Here is an 18166-nt window from a genome sequence, read left to right on the forward strand (position 1 = left end):
GGCTGTCTGAAGAAACTCCTTACTTTAGTTGGCATATTTTTACGAAAAAGAGGATAAAAAGAGAATGGTATTAATTTACAAAATCATAAAATAAATTCAAATGGGTTAAAGGTTGATTTGGCTCTTTTTTGTTAAACAATTGAAAACTACTTATAAGTTCTTAAGGGAAAAGGTCCAAACTTACATCTGAACTATGCAAAATGGTTGAACTTTACCCACCGTTAATAGTTGAGATAATATATCCATGCCATTACAAACCAATGTTTTAAAAGGCGGGGTGTAAAACGAGGCGTTTTGCCTCTAACAGGCGAGGCGTAAGAACTGAGATATGAGGCGTAAGTCCCACAGATTCTTAAATTTTATTAATTTCAAGAATTTTAAGATAGTATAAATAAAAAATAATTATAAAAATTACATTAAAATCACAAAATTATAACAAATAATCTATTTAAAATATTTTTAAATTATAATTCAACTATGAATAATACGAAAAGTATGATTAGCTGCAACGTCGTTACAACTCAAACATCAAAAGTAATGTATTCGATACGAAATCTAATACGTATCTCTTAAGGAGTAATGAATCTTGAAAAAAAATTGATATTACAATTTGATATTATTCTTAAAATACTCTTTTTATTTAATATGCTTTCTATTTGAAAGAGAATTTATATAAAAATATAATTTACAATTTGTCACACCTCCTTTTTGCGCGCCCGCCCCGAAGGATAAATGCGCGAGGGGAGTTTGTCCAATTTAAGTGACAATATTCGAAATGGGATTATTTATTTAATTCAGAGTCGCCACTTGGGAAAGGTTTGGCTTTTGGTGTCCCAAGTCACCGATTTATCTTGAATCCCAAATCGAGGAAATTTTCGACTTTTCCAAATGAAGTCTGCGAACCAGAAATTCTAAGTAAGGAATTCTGTTGACCCGAGGGAAGGTGTTAGGCACCCTCGAATCCCGTGGTTCTAGCACGGTCGCTTAAATTGTTATAATGGCTAAATATCGGATTTAAATACATGTTGTGACTTATGTGCTTTTATTAAGTTTAAAACCGCTTTTATTATTATCATTTATTTTTATAGAATTGCAACGTCATGAAAATGCATCTCGAACCACGTCACAATCAATGCACCCGTAGTTGTTAACACATTTCGACTCCGTTGAGATTTGGATTCGGGTCACATCAATGTGCACCCGAGTTTAAGAAGGTTAAATTATTAAAGGTACGCCTAAAGCAACTAGCGTATTGTTATTTTAGGAAGAGGCCGTGAAGGTTCATTAAACGACCAAATCCAAAGTCTAGTCAATGGTTATGTATTTTATTGAGGGCCCCGGCGGTTTGTGATTTATTTGGCGAGGCTCGTCTCATTTTTATTTTAAAGGATAAACCTATAGTGACTATATTTTCTATTAAGTTTGTCTCTAAAAATAAAAGAAAATCTCTTAATTATTTACATGCTGAAAACGTAACCTATTAGTTATTAGTTTACGGCTAATGCGATTGGAAAATTGCGATCGAGTTTGTACAAAGAAAAACTGCTTTCATTTTTATACTCTATTATTTACTAATGCTGGAACATGAGAGGGATACACAATAATATCAAAGCCGATTAACTATTCTTCAAGTAATTTAAACTAGCATTATTAGATGAAGAAATCATACATATGCAGCCTCATTACTCATTAATTAATCGACTACATTTTTATACAAAGAGAGGAAAATTAATATTCAAACACAGATCCAAACAAAAGAATTCAACAGGAACAGGAGCCTGATTAATATTTCATTTTTTCGCTTCAAGCCAAGAGTGTACAAATGTGTACCTGGAAACAGCAGTACAAGAACAAAAGAAGTAGGAGTCAGCAACAGTAATAACGCGGCAACAGCAGGTTCAGCAACACCGCAAAACCAGTAACAACCAGTAGAATAACCCAGTAACAGATTGAAAACTCAGCAGTGCAAAAGTACAATCGCAGTCAAAGCAGAAGAGAGAAAAGATACGAGATGCAGTAGTTTCTGACTTTTGAATAACACTCGAAGAAAAGCAAACAGAATTGTTCGAGTGAAAGTTCAAATTGTCTTTCTCTTTTACTATCACAAACTCTCTCAAGTATAAAAGTATGTCAACTCTCAAGTGTAAAAGAATCTGTCAACTCTCTCTAAAAATCCTCTCAATAATATTCAACTCTTTTTCTCTCCCCCAAAAATCCTTCTTAAAACTCTCTAGTCTTCTCCTCAATGTCAAGAAATGACTCTATATTTATAGCAAGACTTTGCCTTGAATTCCTAAACCCAAATTATTCCCCCAATGGCATGCTTTGTCCCACTATCAAATGTCTTCTTTATTTTAAAACTTTGTCCCCCATGCCTACATTAAATAAATGTCACATTACCAACCCATTACAATATGTCCCCCATGCCTACATTAAACAAGTGCAAGATTCCTCCCCATTATGTTTTGTCTTGTCCCCCATTATATTAAACAAGTACATCAAAAACCCCACCCCATTATATTTGTCCCCCATGCTTAACATAAAGAATCAAAATAATGTTCAATTACCAAACTACCCCTCCGACCTTATTGCAATTACAAATCTACCCCCGAATGCACTGCAATTTACCAAATTACCCCTCTGCTCTAAACAATCAATTAAATCATAACTTGACCAAAATATAGTCAAGATGACCAATTTCTCAACAAATCATATGAACATGATGAACAACACAAACTCCAAATTAATGGAAATAAATCAACCATATCGGGAACCAATCCTGGTTAATTTAGATCATTAATGGATGAACAAAGATACAACAATACCAACAACAATATGCATGATTCAAATTAAATCAACAAATCACAAACAAACATAAACTCACATTAAATCACTGGATTTAAACATGAACTTCAAACAAAGATGAACATGAATTAAATCTGTTTTTTAAGCAACAAACATGACGGATTCTAACGATTCAAACAACATTAACATTTTCTGGAAAATTCATAACAACATGAAACAAATTGAAGAAATAATTAATTAAATTTCAATTTGAATCTAACAAACATTAAACTAACAAATATTCACTTAAACAACAACAAATATTCACTTGAACAACAGTACGAACATGAAATAAACATGAAAAACAATTAATTAATCTTTCATTTGGAATCTGAAAAATTAATTTAACAAACAACACATGAACATGAACTAAAAATTAATTCAAACGATAAACAAAACAAACATTTGCCGATTTTAGATTCGAAAATATCAAAACAAAGTACGGACAAAATAAAACTCAAAAATCTACTAACCGAATCGAACAATCATACATACGGACTGTTTCGGCGACCCTCGACCAAAGCTCAACCAAACGACGACGAACAAATCTAAGAAGTCGACTGAAGCTGCGCCGGAGCAGCAGCAGCAGCTGTCGCGGCAGAAGTGAAGGAACGAGACAGCTGGGGTTCCATTTGGTTACGTGACTGAGTTTGGACGACTGGCTCGAGCTTGGAACGTGAAGAAACAGCAGCGGGGGGACTGGACGACGAAAGCTAAAAGCAGAAGGAGCAGCTACGGCAGCCATGGATGACGCGAAACAGGAGCAGCTGGGTGCGTTCGCTCGTGAAGAAACCATGGACGACGAGCTGGAACAGATGCAACTCGCGTCCAAGTAAACACATGCAACTCAGCCATGAACGATGAAGCTGGAACGAGGTCGGGGTCAAAGACTGCCATGGACGTCGAGCTTCACACCCGAGCTTGACGTCGACGCAGCAGTCGCGGGGTTTTCTTGGACTCGAGGGAGGTGGAGCTTGTGTGGTGCGGGTGTTGTTGATAGGGAGGCAGCCATGGGAGCTGCTCGTGCGGAAGGGGAGGTAGCCATGGATGGCTTGGGGTGTTTGGTGTTTTGGAGAAGAAGAAACCCAAAAATGGGAGCAGATGGTTTAGGTCCCTTTTTTAGGGTTTTTTGTTCTTTCTTTTTTTTTCTTTTGTTTTGTGTCTTTGAAATGTAAGATAGGAGTATTGGGTTATGGATTTGGTTAATGGGGCGGACCGGATCGACCCATGTTGAGATGGACTGGGTCATGGAGAAGGTTGGACAAATGTTTGGGCCTGGGGTTGAATTTTGAAGAAGTGGCTCAATCCGATTTTTCTTTGTATTTTTGTTCTCTTTTCTTCTTTTATTTTCTAAAACTAAATTATAATAATACTTAAATTATTATTAAGAACTAAATTAAGTTATAAAAGCGCAAATTAACTCCCAATAACAATTAACGCACAATTAAGTAATAATTAAGCATAAAATTGTTCATTTGGACATTAAATGCTAAAAATGCAAAAGATGCCTATTTTTGTAATTTTTAATTTTTGTAAAACTAATTTAATTACTAACAATTGTAGAATGAAATCCTACATGCAAAATGCGACATATTTTTATATTTTTATTAATTTAACAAATAAGCAAACACAGACAAATACAAATAATTATCCAAAAATATCACAAAAATACTCAAAATTGCACACCAAGGAAAATTATTTTATTTTGCATTTTCTGGGAGTATTTCTCATATAGGGCAAAAATCACGTGCTTACAGCTGCCCCTCTTTGCCCGAAGACACGAAGGGTTTTCGTGCAAAGATAAAGTGAGCGATTTTTGCCTATCCGAGTACTCCGTGTGAAGCATTTTTTTTTAAAAAGATTTAACCGAACCTCTGCTTCAAAGGTTTCCTACATATCCCTGGCTAAAGGGGAATCAGGTTAATGTAGTTCGGGAAGTTTTGGTAGCTGGGACTACCATGGGATTGCAATGCTTGCTGTTACTGCTGTTACTGCTGTTACCGTTGTCACCGCTGCTTTACTGACCGCCTTATTACAACCAAAGAAAAATTGAAACTGAACTAAACACTTATATGCATGTCAACTGCTAGTTACAAGATTCCTATCTATGATTCTTTTGCGACTTGATCTTGGGTCTTAGCTGATTCTGCTTGTAGACTCCGATCTGAATCTTGATGCTTGCAAGTTGTAGGCGCCTATTTATTTCTGCGATACTGAATAGGACGGGGTTGGTAGAACTCGGGACCTTGATCAAATCTTGGAGCGATCCGCCTTCCATTTTCTCCGGTGTCTCGGGACATCTTTTTTCTTTTTCTTCTTAGATTCTGAGTTGAGACTCATCTTGTGGGTCGTTTCGATCCGTGTGGCTCGAGGTTAGACCTGCGGGAAAAACAAATGAACGAAATTTTCTGCCCCAGTTTCACTAGGAAAATTTCGTGAATTATTCGCCAGGAAGTTCATAAAATTGATGAAAGAGAATATGCATGCTCAGTTCAGGGTTGGAGCCCTAATATCGACTAGCTGGGGAAAGGTTCAGTTTAGGGTTTAAAACCCTAATGCTGACCAAAGGAAAAATTCAGTTTAGGGTTTAAAACCTTAATGCTGACTAAAGGAAAAGTTCAGTTTAGGGTTTAAAACCCTAATGCTGACCAAAGGAAAAATTCAGTTTAGGGTTTAAAACCCTAATGCTGACTAAAGGAAAAATTCAGTTTAGGGTTTAAAACCCTAATTATTAAAGGAAAAAGTTCAGTCTAGAGTTTAAAACCCTAATGTTGATTAAAGGAAAAAGTTCAGTTTAGGGTTTAAAACCCTAATGCTGACTGAAAGGGAAAGGTTCAGTTTAGGGTTTAAAACCCTAATGCTGACTGAAAGGGAAAAGTTCAGTTTAGGGTTTAAGACCCTAATGCTGACTGAAAGGAAAAGTTCAGTTTAGAGTTTAAAACCCTAATGCTGACTGGAAGGAAAAGCTCAGTTTAGGGTTTAAAACCCTAATGCTAGCTGAATAGAAAAAGTTCAGTTTAGGGTTTAAAACCATAAGGCTGATTAAAGGAAAAAGTTCAGTTCAGGGTTTAAAACGCTAATACTGACTAAAGGAAAGAGTTCAGTTTAGGGTTTAAAACCCTAATGCTGACATGCATGGAAAAAGCTCAGTTTAGGGTTTAAAACCCTAATGCTGGCTAAATGGAAAGAGTTCAGTTTAGGGTTTAAAACCCTAATGCTGACTAAATGGAAAAGTTCAGTCCAGGGTTTAAAACCCTGATGCTGATCAAAGGAAAAAGTTCAGATCAGGGTTTAAAACCCTAATGCTGACTGAAAGGAAAAATTTAGTTTAGGGTTTAAAACTCTAATGCTGACTGGAAGGAAAAGCTCAGTTTAGGGTTTAAAACCCTAATGCTGGCTGAATGGAAAAAGTTCAGTTTAGGGTTTAAAACCCTAAGGCTGATTAAAGGAAAAAGTTCAGTTCAGGGTTTAAAACCCTAATGCTGACTAAAGGAAAGAGTTCAGTTTAGGGTTTAAAACCCTAATGCTGGCTGAATGGAAAAAAGTTCAGTTTAGGGTTTAAAACCCTAATGCTGACTAAAGGAAAAATTCAGTTTAGAGTTTAAAACCCTAATGTTGATTGCATGGAAAAGCTCAGTTTAGGGTTTAAAACCCTAATGCTGGCTGAATGGAAAAAAGTTCAGTTTAGGGTTTAAAACCCTAATGCTGACTAAAGGAAAAATTCAGTTTAGGGTTTAAAACCCTAATGCTGATTACATGGAAAAGCTCAGTTTAGGGTTTAAAACCCTAATGCTGGCTGAATGGAAAAAAGTTCAGTTTAGGGTTTAAAACCCTAATGCTGACTAAAGGAAAAATTCAGTTTAGGGTTTAAAACCCTAATGCTGGCTGAATGGAAAAAAGTTCAGTTTAGGGTTTAAAACCCTAATGCTGACTAAAGGAAAAATTCAGTTTAGGGTTTAAAACCCTAATGCTGATTGCATGGAAAAGCTCAGTTTAGGGTTTAAAACCCTAATGCTGGCTGAATGGAAAAAAGTTCAGTTTAGGGTTTAAAACCCTAATGCTGACTAAAGGAAAAATTCAGTTTAGGGTTTAAAACCCTAATGCTGATTGCATGGAAAAGCTCAGTTTAGGGTTTAAAACCTAATGCTGGCTGAATGGAAAAAAGTTCAGTTTAGGGTTTAAAACCCTAATGCTGACTAAAGGAAAAATTCAGTTTAGGGTTTAAAACCCTAATGCTGATTGCATGGAAAAGCTCAGTTTAGGGTTTAAAACCCTAATGCTGGCTGAATGGAAAAAAGTTCAGTTTAGGGTTTAAAACCCTAATGCTGACTGAATGGAAAAAAATTCAGTTTAGGGTTTAAAACCCTAATGCTGACTAAAGGAAAAATTCAGTTTAGGGTTTAAAACCCTAATGCTGATTGCATGGAAAAGCTCAGTTTAGGGTTTAAAACCCTAATGCTGGCTGAATGGGAAAAAAGTTCAGTTTAGGGTTTAAAACCCTAATGCCGACTAAAGGAAAAATTCAGTTTAGGGTTTAAAACCCTAATGTTGATTGCATGGAAAAGCTCAGTTTAGGGTTTAAAACCCTATTGCTGGCTGAATGGAAAAAAGTTCGAGAATACTAAGCGACCTCTTTTTTTGAATTTTCTTGTTTTAGTAGAAGATAAAAGGGGGTTTCGTGGAAACTTACCTTTCGAGTGAATTCATCATTGCCAAAGTATTTCTTGTACCCGTGTACCTTCCTCTTTGGGCGACACCTGCTTCTTGCACGGTTGTCTTGGATTATACCTGTTTCAATTTTTCAGACAAAGAACAATTGTTAGTTCGGAAATGACGGTCGGTTCGGTGACCTTGATCGTTCCCAGTTGCTTTGTTGCGTCTCTATTTCTGTTGCGAAGTCCCGCCATTGATTTGATTCGAATGGCGAAACCCTTTAGACTGCTCAGGCTTGTATTTCCAGATTCTGTGATGACTTGCTTCGTAAGGCTCTCCTTTTTTTCTTTTCCTTTTTTTCTCTTTTTTTTGTCCCGTTTTGCTTGGAGGTTCTCAACGGGGATTTTATTGGAGGTATTCTGTGGGGATTTGTACAAAAGGAAACTCTGTGGGGGAATATTTACAAAGTGGATTCTTTGTGTGGATTTTTGTACAATGGGGCATGCTGGGGATTTATTTCAAAGCGGGCTTTCTAGGATTTGTTGGGGTAAGCTTGTTGGGGAATTTTTACAAAGGGACTCGCTGGGATGTGCTGGGGAGATTCCATTTTTTTTTTGATTGGGGAGACTCTGTGGGGATTGTACAAGGGGAGACTCTGTGGGGATTTGTACAGAACGGACTTGCTGGGGATTTGTTGGGGCAAGCTTGCTGGAGAATTTTTACAAGGGGAGGCTTTGTGGGGATTTCTTTCTTTTTTTTTTTTTAAACTTCGTGGAGGCGATTAACCATGTGAAACCCAAACCTTTCAACTTCAATTGCCTTTATAGGCTGCCATGACCAGTCGAGGTCGTCTTGATGCCCCCTGCTGAGGCTGGGTGCCCTTTGCACATTAGCGTGTATCCAACGAAAGCCCTGTAAATTAGTCTTGCCATCCTTTCTTTATCTTGGTTTTGGAACAGTGTTAGACCAAAAGGAATTCAAAGAGAAACAAATAATTGAATGGAGAATGAGTTTAAAACTAGAAGTGTCCCTTTCGGGGAAAGGAGAGAAAGACTTATCCGAAGTACATGCGGACTTCAATGAACATGACATGTCTTTTGGACTGGATGCCTGATCTGTGTAAACCGTCTGACTCCCAAAAATTTATTACAACTTTGCCTTGAATACCGAGGAACCTTGCTAGGACTCTGTTGATGACGGGGGTTGTGAGGATCTCATTTTCGGTCATGGGCGCCCTTTGTGGGTTTTCACGAGCTGGCATTTCCATTTCATTTCTTACCATCTCCTTATAGTGCCTGTGTGGGTGTTCACTAAACAAGACTTCTCATTTTGATTTTCTCTGCTTAGCATCGCCTTACGGTGCCCGTGTGGGTTTTCACCAGCAAGACTCTCTCATTTTATTTCCTCTGCTTACCGTCGCCTTATAGTGCCCGTGTGGGTTTTCACCAATAAGGCTCTCTCATTTTATTCCTCTCATTTTGTTGTATCAGACCCAAATAAATCCATCCTCCCATTTTGAACCGCTTTGCCGATTGATCAGAAGGACTTGAACAAGGTTTGGGGTGAAAAGGATTTGGATTGAACTACAACTTTGGAACCTTTTGGGCGGGATCATTGCCGAACCATTATAACTTCTGCCCCGGTTTCACTTTTGGGGGACTTCTTGGATTTTCGTTTTGGTGTGACTGAACCCCAAGGAGAGGTTGCCTACGTATCCTTTCGGAATCAAGTCAAACGTAGTTCAGGCAACTTTTGTTTTTGGATTTTTTTTCCTGATTTGCTTTTTTGTATATATATTTTCTTATTTTTCCAATTCTTTCTTCTTCTTTTTTCATTTTTCTTTTTCATTTCAATTTTTTTTTCATTTTATTTTCAATAATATTTTTAGGTTCCAAAGAGGGTAATCAAAGAAGAGTAACCAGCTCAAATGGGTTTTGCAAAGGGTTGATAGTGTTTGGGTAGCGAGAATGAAAGCCTTCGTCATCTCAACCGGAAAAGATTTTATTATATAAAGGATCCAACATAGTACCTTTTGACTGCATTTGCATTGACAGTTATTTCAAGGACATTTCCTTCGATGTGTCCCAAGTACAACGCACTCTTTTTGGCAGTACTCTTGTTGTAATGTATGGACCTTTCCAATTTCGGGAATCAATTTTCCTTCAGTTGTTCCAACTCTTTGTCTTGTTTCCTTAAGCTATTCTTCATTGCGACCCAATTCTTGATTCATTATTTCGAGGTCTGACAGAGTTTTAAGATCCGGGCATGAAGTCCGCAAGCATGTCATATTATTGAAATCTGCATTTAACAGAACTAAAAAAGAATGAGAAAATTGACAAGATTTTAAGAAAAGAGACATTCTGGGAAAATGAAATATCGATTCATTTGATTTTTTTTTTTGATTTTTTGATTTTTTTTTTAATTTTTGAAGGTAGAAGGGTTTACATCAGAAAGTAAGAAAATAAAGTAAAACATATGGATCACACCCTGAGATAATCCAGATGCAGAAAGGATAGCAAGACTGGCTACCGAGACTCCCGTCTGATGAGGAACTTTCAGGCTTGACAATCATTTTTTCTTCTGTCTCGGCAATGGCTGCAATAGCCTTCAGTGCCGGATCAAATTCCTCAGCTTCACAGATCATTCCATCTATTGGCCCATTTGTGAGAGTAGGCAGGGGAATGTTCATCATATCAGGAACCTTTTCGTCCCGGTGAACGATTCTTTCAGCTTCAATCAAGTGCTCAACTGCTATTTTGAGGGTCCAATGACCAACAGTCCTTTGTACCGTGCCCCACTTCTCCAGAGTGGCATTCACATCTAGTATCAGCTCGATGCGGGGAGGGGGGACTCGGTGTTTGGCCGATTTGGGGCCACTGGCTGCAGCAGACTTCGCCTGACTAGCTTTTGGAACAAGCCTGAGTATGATTCACCAATAGAGGTGAACTGATTCCTTTTGAAAGACTCTCTTGGGTGAGGATTGTACTGATGAACATTTGATTGGGGGATTATATGGAGCTTGGTAAGGATGGGCGTTTCTGGGAGGTGGAGCTCAGTTTTGTGTATAATGTTGTGGCCGCGTGCAAGGCTGCTCATCACTGCATACCAACAAAACCAATCACCTGAACAGAACCTGGCTAATTTACTCACACACACAACCTTGTTAGTTTTGAAGCATTTAACATATAGGAAATCGCACGATGGGATGCAATGCACCTAAACAGTTAAACGTTTTTACCATGTGTTTGAACGGGTTGCATGTTTCATCCCGACCCTAAACTAGCCCTCTTCACCATGTACATCTTTTCTTTTATTCTTGCCTCTCTTTAGTCACTCTTGATCTTGTTTTTGCCGCTCTTTTATTTTTTGCACTCTTTTTTTTCTTTTTTCCTTTTTTTTCTATTTTCTTTTTCACTCGATTTTCTTTTTCCTTTTCTTTCAGTTTGTTTTTTTTCTCAATTTATTTTGTAGCTATGATCGAATCCGATGGAGATTGCCTATGTATCATGACCCCGCATGAATCAGATCTTGCGTAGTTCGGGCCAAATGAAAGGTAAAAGTAATGAAACATTTTTTTTCTTCATAATAAAAAATTGGGTTTCAACACTCACAAAATGCAACCGAACGGTTATTTTTTGCAAACGTGGCCCCTTCCAAATTTCACATGAATTTTGAGGCCGGGGAGGATCATTTTACAAACTTGTCCGTTCTTTTACGAAAATAACCTTTCGACAACTGAAAGATACTCTAAGGCTACTTCGGCAAGAACGGTTTAAGACGCGACCGAAGCTGGCTCGGCTTATTATGACAAAATTCAAACAATATTCACCCGACCGCTGACTCTTTGTTTTTTTTTTTGGGTTTTTTTTCTTCAAATTACAATAAAAACCTGGTGTTGCAAACACGGCCCTTCAGCGCCTCGGGGCGAAGGTTTTTAAGGCTGTGTGGGTCAACTGGATAAAAAATACTAAACAAGACCCAAAGGTGGCTGTTTATGCAAAGTCAGCCTTCCGGCGTCCCTTTCGGGAACATTCGGCTATTTATGATAAACAGCATCACCTGACTTATTTATGACTCTTTTTATCGTTTTCCAAATTAGAAAACTCAATATTGCCAACACGGCCTTTCAACGCCTCGGTGACGAAGATTTTAAGGCTGTGTGGGTCAACTGGACCAAACCTTAAAAAATGACCCAAATGTGGCTGTTTATGCAAAGTCAGCCTTCCGGTGTCCCTTTCGGGAACATTCAGCTATTTATGACAAAACAGCATCACCTGACTTATTTATGACAGATTTAAAATTTGACATATATTTTTGGCTATTTTTAGCAAAAGGGAAGGTTGGACACCACCCAACTTATTTATGGCAAAATTTAAAATTTGACACGTTTTATTTATTTATTGATTTTTGGCTATTTTAGCGAAAGGTGGGATTGGACCCGATGAGGGTTGCCTACGTATCTCACATCTGGTGAGAATCAAACCGGCGTAGTTCTCGCCTCGAAAATGGAGTAACTAAACTAACCCTTTTTTTTGAATTTTTGAAAGGAATGCTTTTAAAAGAAGAAAGAATTATTTTTTCTGATTTTTGTTTTATTTTTTAAAGAAAGACTTCTAAAAGATTTATTTGCTTTTGACTTGAACTTTGGGAATTTATATATATATATATATATATATATATATATATATATATATATTTAAACGAAAAAGAAAATGTATTTGGTTGATTTTTTTTTCATTTGTTTCACCTTTTCTACGGAAGAGAGAATGTATATTTTTTATTTATGATGTCGCCTCTTAAATTTTGAAAGAGGGACTTTTAAGAAAATGATGTGGAATTTCTGAGTTTTATTTATTTACAAAAGCACTTCTAAAGAAAAGTCCTAATATTTTGGAATTCAATTTTTCAACTATTTTTTTTTGAACATTTTACAAAAGAGAGACTAAAAAGCAAAGAGTATTTTTTTTGGATTTTTATTGTTGATTTTTAATTCTTATTTCATTATTTCACATGAAAGACTTCAGAAAGAAGGAGACTATTTTTATTTGAGTTTAAAGAAAATTTCTATATTAATTTTTATTTCTTTTTTTTTTTGTATTTTCTAAGGAAAAATTTATAAAGAAAGAACTAAAGGGAAATATATTTTTTTTGGATTTTTGAAAATTGGGGCCGGAACCGATGAGGTTTGCCTACGTATCTCACATCCGGTGAGAATCAGACCCGCGTAGTTCGGTCAAATTAACCGAATTATTTTAGAACAAAATTCTTTCCTTTTATTTTTCAACAAACAACTTCCCAAAAATAAAAGACTATTTTTCTATCTTTTTGTTTTTCTTTTTCTTAGTAAATAAAACATTTTCCCCTTTTATTATCGCAAAATTTCGGCAGAGTTTTGACAGTAATTGGGCATTGCTATTTTTCAAAGTAGAAAATTAGCCCTATACACTGTTATTTTTTATTATTTTTTTTGTTGATATTTTTCAAATACTCCAAAGTCAGGCAGCATGCATGTCCGAGACAAATAAATGCACGGAAACAAATAGGATGCAACAGGATGGTCTTTTCATTTCAGGTTGCTAGCCCTAGACGGACTCAACCCCTGTGTTGAGTCCCCTAAGTCAAATGCAACATGATGCAAATAAGCGTTCCTACTAGGGATCCGGCATGAAGTCAAGTTATTCTAGGTTCGTAACCTGGGTATTTGTTCTAGACTGTGTACCCGAGCGGACAACTCGAGTCGAGGAGGGGGCTACGTACCGGGGACCCGCGAGATCGTCCGGCTTTGTAACTTGTCCGACCTCTTTCTTATTTCAGGTATTGACACTAACAGAATAGGGAGTCTCGACCAGCGAGCTTCTCCCCGGAGGTAAGAAGAGAAGGGTTTCAGCACAGTTTATATACAGTTCAGATAATATCAAAGCGGTAAAAGACAACATTTAGCACGTTATGCAAAAACATGTAATAAAGATCAGATAATAAAGCCAAATATAACAATTATTCTAAGCTCGAATTCTTGAACCCTGAACCAGTGGTTCTGGGTAAATTTCCCCAGCGGAGTCGCCAGAGCTGTCACACCTCCTTTTTGCGCGCCCGCCCCGAAGGATAAATGCGCGAGGGGAGTTTTTCCAATTTAAGTGACAATATTCGAAATGGGATTATTTATTTAATTCAGAGTCGCCACTTGGGAAAGGTTTGGCTTTTGGTGTCCCAAGTCACCGGTTTATCTTGAATCCCAAATCGAGGAAATTTTCGACTTTTCCAAATGAAGTCTGCGAACCAGAAATTCTAAGTAAGGAATTCTGTTGACCCGAGGGAAGGTGTTAGGCACCCTCGAATCCCGTGGTTCTAGCACGGTCGCTTAAATTGTTATAATGGCTAAATATCGGATTTAAATACATGTTGTGACTTATGTGCTTTTATTAAGTTTAAAACCGCTTTTATTATTATCATTTATTTTTATAGAATTGCAACGTCATGAAAATGCATCTCGAACCACGTCACAATCAATGCACCCGTAGTTGTTAACACATTTCGACTCCGTTGAGATTTGGATTCGGGTCACATCAATGTGCACCCGAGTTTAAGAAGGTTAAATTATTAAAGGTACGCCTAAAGCAACTAGCGTATTGTTATTTTAGGAAGAGGCCGTGAAGGTTCATTAAACGACCAAATCCAAAGTCTAGTCAATGGTTATGTATTTTATTGAGGGCCCCGGCGGTTTGTGATTTATTTGGCGAAGGCTCGTCTCATTTTTATTTTAAAGGATAAACCTATAGTGACTATATTTTCTATTAAGTTTGTCTCTAAAAATAAAAGAAAATCTCTTAATTATTTACATGCTGAAAACGTAACCTATTAGTTATTAGTTTACGGCTAATGCGATTGGAAAATTGCGATCGAGTTTGTACAAAGAAAAACTGCTTTCATTTTTATACTCTATTATTTACTAATGCTGGAACATGAGAGGGATACACAATAATATCAAAGTCGATTAACTATTCTTCAAGTAATTTAAAATAGCATTATTATATGAAGAAATCATACATATGCAGCCTCATTACTCATTAATTAATCGACTATATTTTTATACAAAGAGAGGAAAATTAATATTCAAACACAGATCCAAACAAAAGAATTCAACAGGAATAGGAGCCTGATTAATATTTCATTTTTTCGCTTCAAGCCAAGAGTGTACAAATGTGTACCTGGAAACAGCAGTACAAGAACAAAAGAAGTAGGAGTCAGCAACAGTAATAACGCGGCAACAGCAGGTTCAGCAACACCGCAAAACCAGTAACAACCAGTAGAATAACCCAGTAACAGATTGAAAACTCAGCAGTGCAAAAGTACAATCGCAGTCAAAGCAGAAGAGAGAAAAGATACGAGATGCAGTAGTTTCTGACTTTTGAATAACACTCGAAGAAAAGCAAACAGAATTGTTCGAGTGAAAGTTCAAATTGTCTTTCTCTTTTACTATCACAAACTCTCTCAAGTATAAAAGTATGTCAACTCTCAAGTGTAAAAGAATCTGTCAACTCTCTCTAAAAATCCTCTCAATAATATTCAACTCTTTTTCTCTCCCCCAAAAATCCTTCTTAAAACTCTCTAGTCTTCTCCTCAATGTCAAGAAATGACTCTATATTTATAGCAAGACTTTGCCTTGAATTCCTAAACCCAAATTATTCCCCCAATGGCATGCTTTGTCCCACTATCAAATGTCTTCTTTATTTTAAAACTTTGTCCCCCATGCCTACATTAAATAAATGTCACATTACCAACCCATTACAATATGTCCCTCATGCCTACATTAAACAAGTGCAAGATTCCTCCCCATTATATTTTGTCTTGTCCCCCATTATATTAAACAAATACATCAAAAACCCCACCCCATTATATTTGTCCCCCATGCTTAACATAAAGAATCAAAATAATGTTCAATTACCAAACTACCCCTCCGACCTTATTGCAATTACAAATCTACCCCCGAATGCACTGCAATTTACCAAATTACCCCTCTGCTCTAAACAATCAATTAAATCATAACTTGACCAAAATATAGTCAAGATGACCAATTTCTCAACAAATCATATGAACATGATGAACAACACAAACTCCAAATTAATGGAAATAAATCAACCATATCGGGAACCAATCCTGGTTAATTTAGATCATTAATGGATGAACAAAGATACAACAATACCAACAACAATATGCATGATTCAAATTAAATCAACAAATCACAAACAAACATAAACTCACATTAAATCACTGGATTTAAACATGAACTTCAAACAAAGATGAACATGAATTAAATCTGTTTTTTAAGCAACAAACATGACGGATTCTAACGATTCAAACAACATTAACATTTTCTGGAAAATTCATAACAACATGAAACAAATTGAAGAAATAATTAATTAAATTTCAATTTGAATCTAACAAACATTAAACTAACAAATATTCACTTAAACAACAACAAATATTCACTTGAACAACAGTACGAACATGAAATAAACATGAAAAATAATTAATTAATCTTTCATTTGGAATCTGAAAAATTAATTTAACAAACAACACATGAACATGAACTAAAAATTAATTCAAACGATAAACAAAACAAACATTTGCCGATTTTAGATTCGAAAATATCAAAACAAAGTACGGACAAAATAAAACTCAAAAATCTACTAACCGAATCGAACAATCATACATACGGACTGTTTCGGCGACCCTCGACCAAAGCTCAACCAAACGACGACGAACAAATCTAAGAAGTCGACTGAAGCCGCGCCGGAGCAGCAGCAGCAGCTGTCGCGGCAGAAGTGAAGGAACGAGGCAGCTGGGGTTCCATTTGGTTACGTGACTGAGTTTGGACGACTGGCTCGAGCTTGGAACGTGAAGAAACAGCAACGGGGGGGACTGGACGACGAAAGCTAAAAGCAGAAGGAGCAGCTACGGCAGCCATGGATGACGCGAAACAGGAGCAGCTGGGTGCGTTCGCTCGTGAAGAAACCATGGACGACGAGCTGGAACAGATGCAACTCGCATCCAAGTAAACACATGCAACTCAGCCATGAACGATGAAGCTGGAACGAGGTCGGGGGCAAAGACTGCCATGGACGTCGAGCTTCACACCCGAGCTTGACGTCAACGCAGCAGTCGCGGGGTTTGCTTGGACTCGAGGGAGGTGGAGCTTGTGTGGTGCGGGTGTTGTTGATAGGGAGGCAGCCATGGGAGCTGCTCGTGCGTAAGGGGAGGTAGCCATGGATGGCTTGGGGTGTTTGGTGTTTTGGAGAAGAAGAAACCCAAAAATGGGGGCGGATGGTTTAGGTCCCTTTTTTAGGGTTTTTTGTTCTTTCTTTTTTTCTTTTGTTTTGTGTCTTTGAAATGTAAGATAGGGGTATTGGGTTATGGATTGGGTTAATGGGGCGGACCGGGTCGACCCATGTTGAGATGGACTGGGTCATGGAGAAGGTTGGACAAATGTTTGGGCCTGGGGTTGAATTTTGAAGAAGTGGCCCAATCCGATTTTTCTTTGTATTTTTGTTCTCTTTTCTTCTTTTATTTTCTAAAACTAAATTATAATAATACTTAAATTATTATTAAGAACTAAATTAAGTTATAAAAGCGCAAATTAACTCCCAATAACAATTAACGCACAATTAAGTAATAATTAAGCATAAAATTGTTCATTTGGACATTAAATGCTAAAAATGCAAAAGATGCCTATTTTTGTAATTTTTAATTTTTGTAAAACTAATTTAATTACTAACAATTGTAGAATGAAATCCTACATGCAAAATGCGACATATTTTTATATTTTTTTATTAATTTAACAAATAAGCAAACACAGACAAATACAAATAATTATCCAAAAATATCACAAAAATACTCAAAATTGCACACCAAGGAAAATTATTTTATTTTGCATTTTCTGGGAGTATTTCTCATATAGGGCAAAAATCACGTGCTTACAGCTGCCCCTCTTTGCCCAACATCATTTATTTTTAAGTTTCAACAGGTTAATAAAGTGACACATTAGTCTTACAATACCATGATAATTAATTATTTGTAAATAGTTAACAGCTAATATTGAGCTATTAAATTAATAAGTATTATATCTCGTAAACATGAAAAAAATTATATTTAGGAAAATAATTATAAAAAAGATTATGGACTATTATATAATAAAAACATAACAAAAGTTAATAAATAAATACTTTTTAAATGAAAGATTTATTTAAAATTTACTATCAAAGCAGTCTTAGTGGATAACGTGCAATAATTTTTTATTTTAATTATGACATAAAATACTCTCAACTTAATGATTTATGATTAAGAAAAAAGTAATTTTGAATAGTTAACGATTTATTAAGAAAAATTGTGGATTTACAAGGTTAGTTTCACACAATTGTATAAAGTTCTATTACGAGCCCAGTACGCTAAGCGTTGGGCGTGTCCGGAGCGTAAGCCCGACGGCCGAGGCGTAAGTCTCACGGAACTAAGCCTTACACATAAGCCCAGGGCGTTTTACGAGTGCTTTGCCCCGGGGCGAGTCCTGGGCGAATTCCAATTCTGCCTTTTAAAACAGATAGCATATATATACCCCTATGACCCATGTGGCAAAAATTTAACCCATCTCCCCTTTTTAGTAGCTCCCCTCCCTCCC

This window comes from Nicotiana sylvestris, chromosome 3 (assembly GCF_000393655.2).
Source record: "Nicotiana sylvestris chromosome 3, ASM39365v2, whole genome shotgun sequence".
Classification (NCBI taxonomy): Eukaryota; Viridiplantae; Streptophyta; class Magnoliopsida; order Solanales; family Solanaceae; genus Nicotiana; species Nicotiana sylvestris.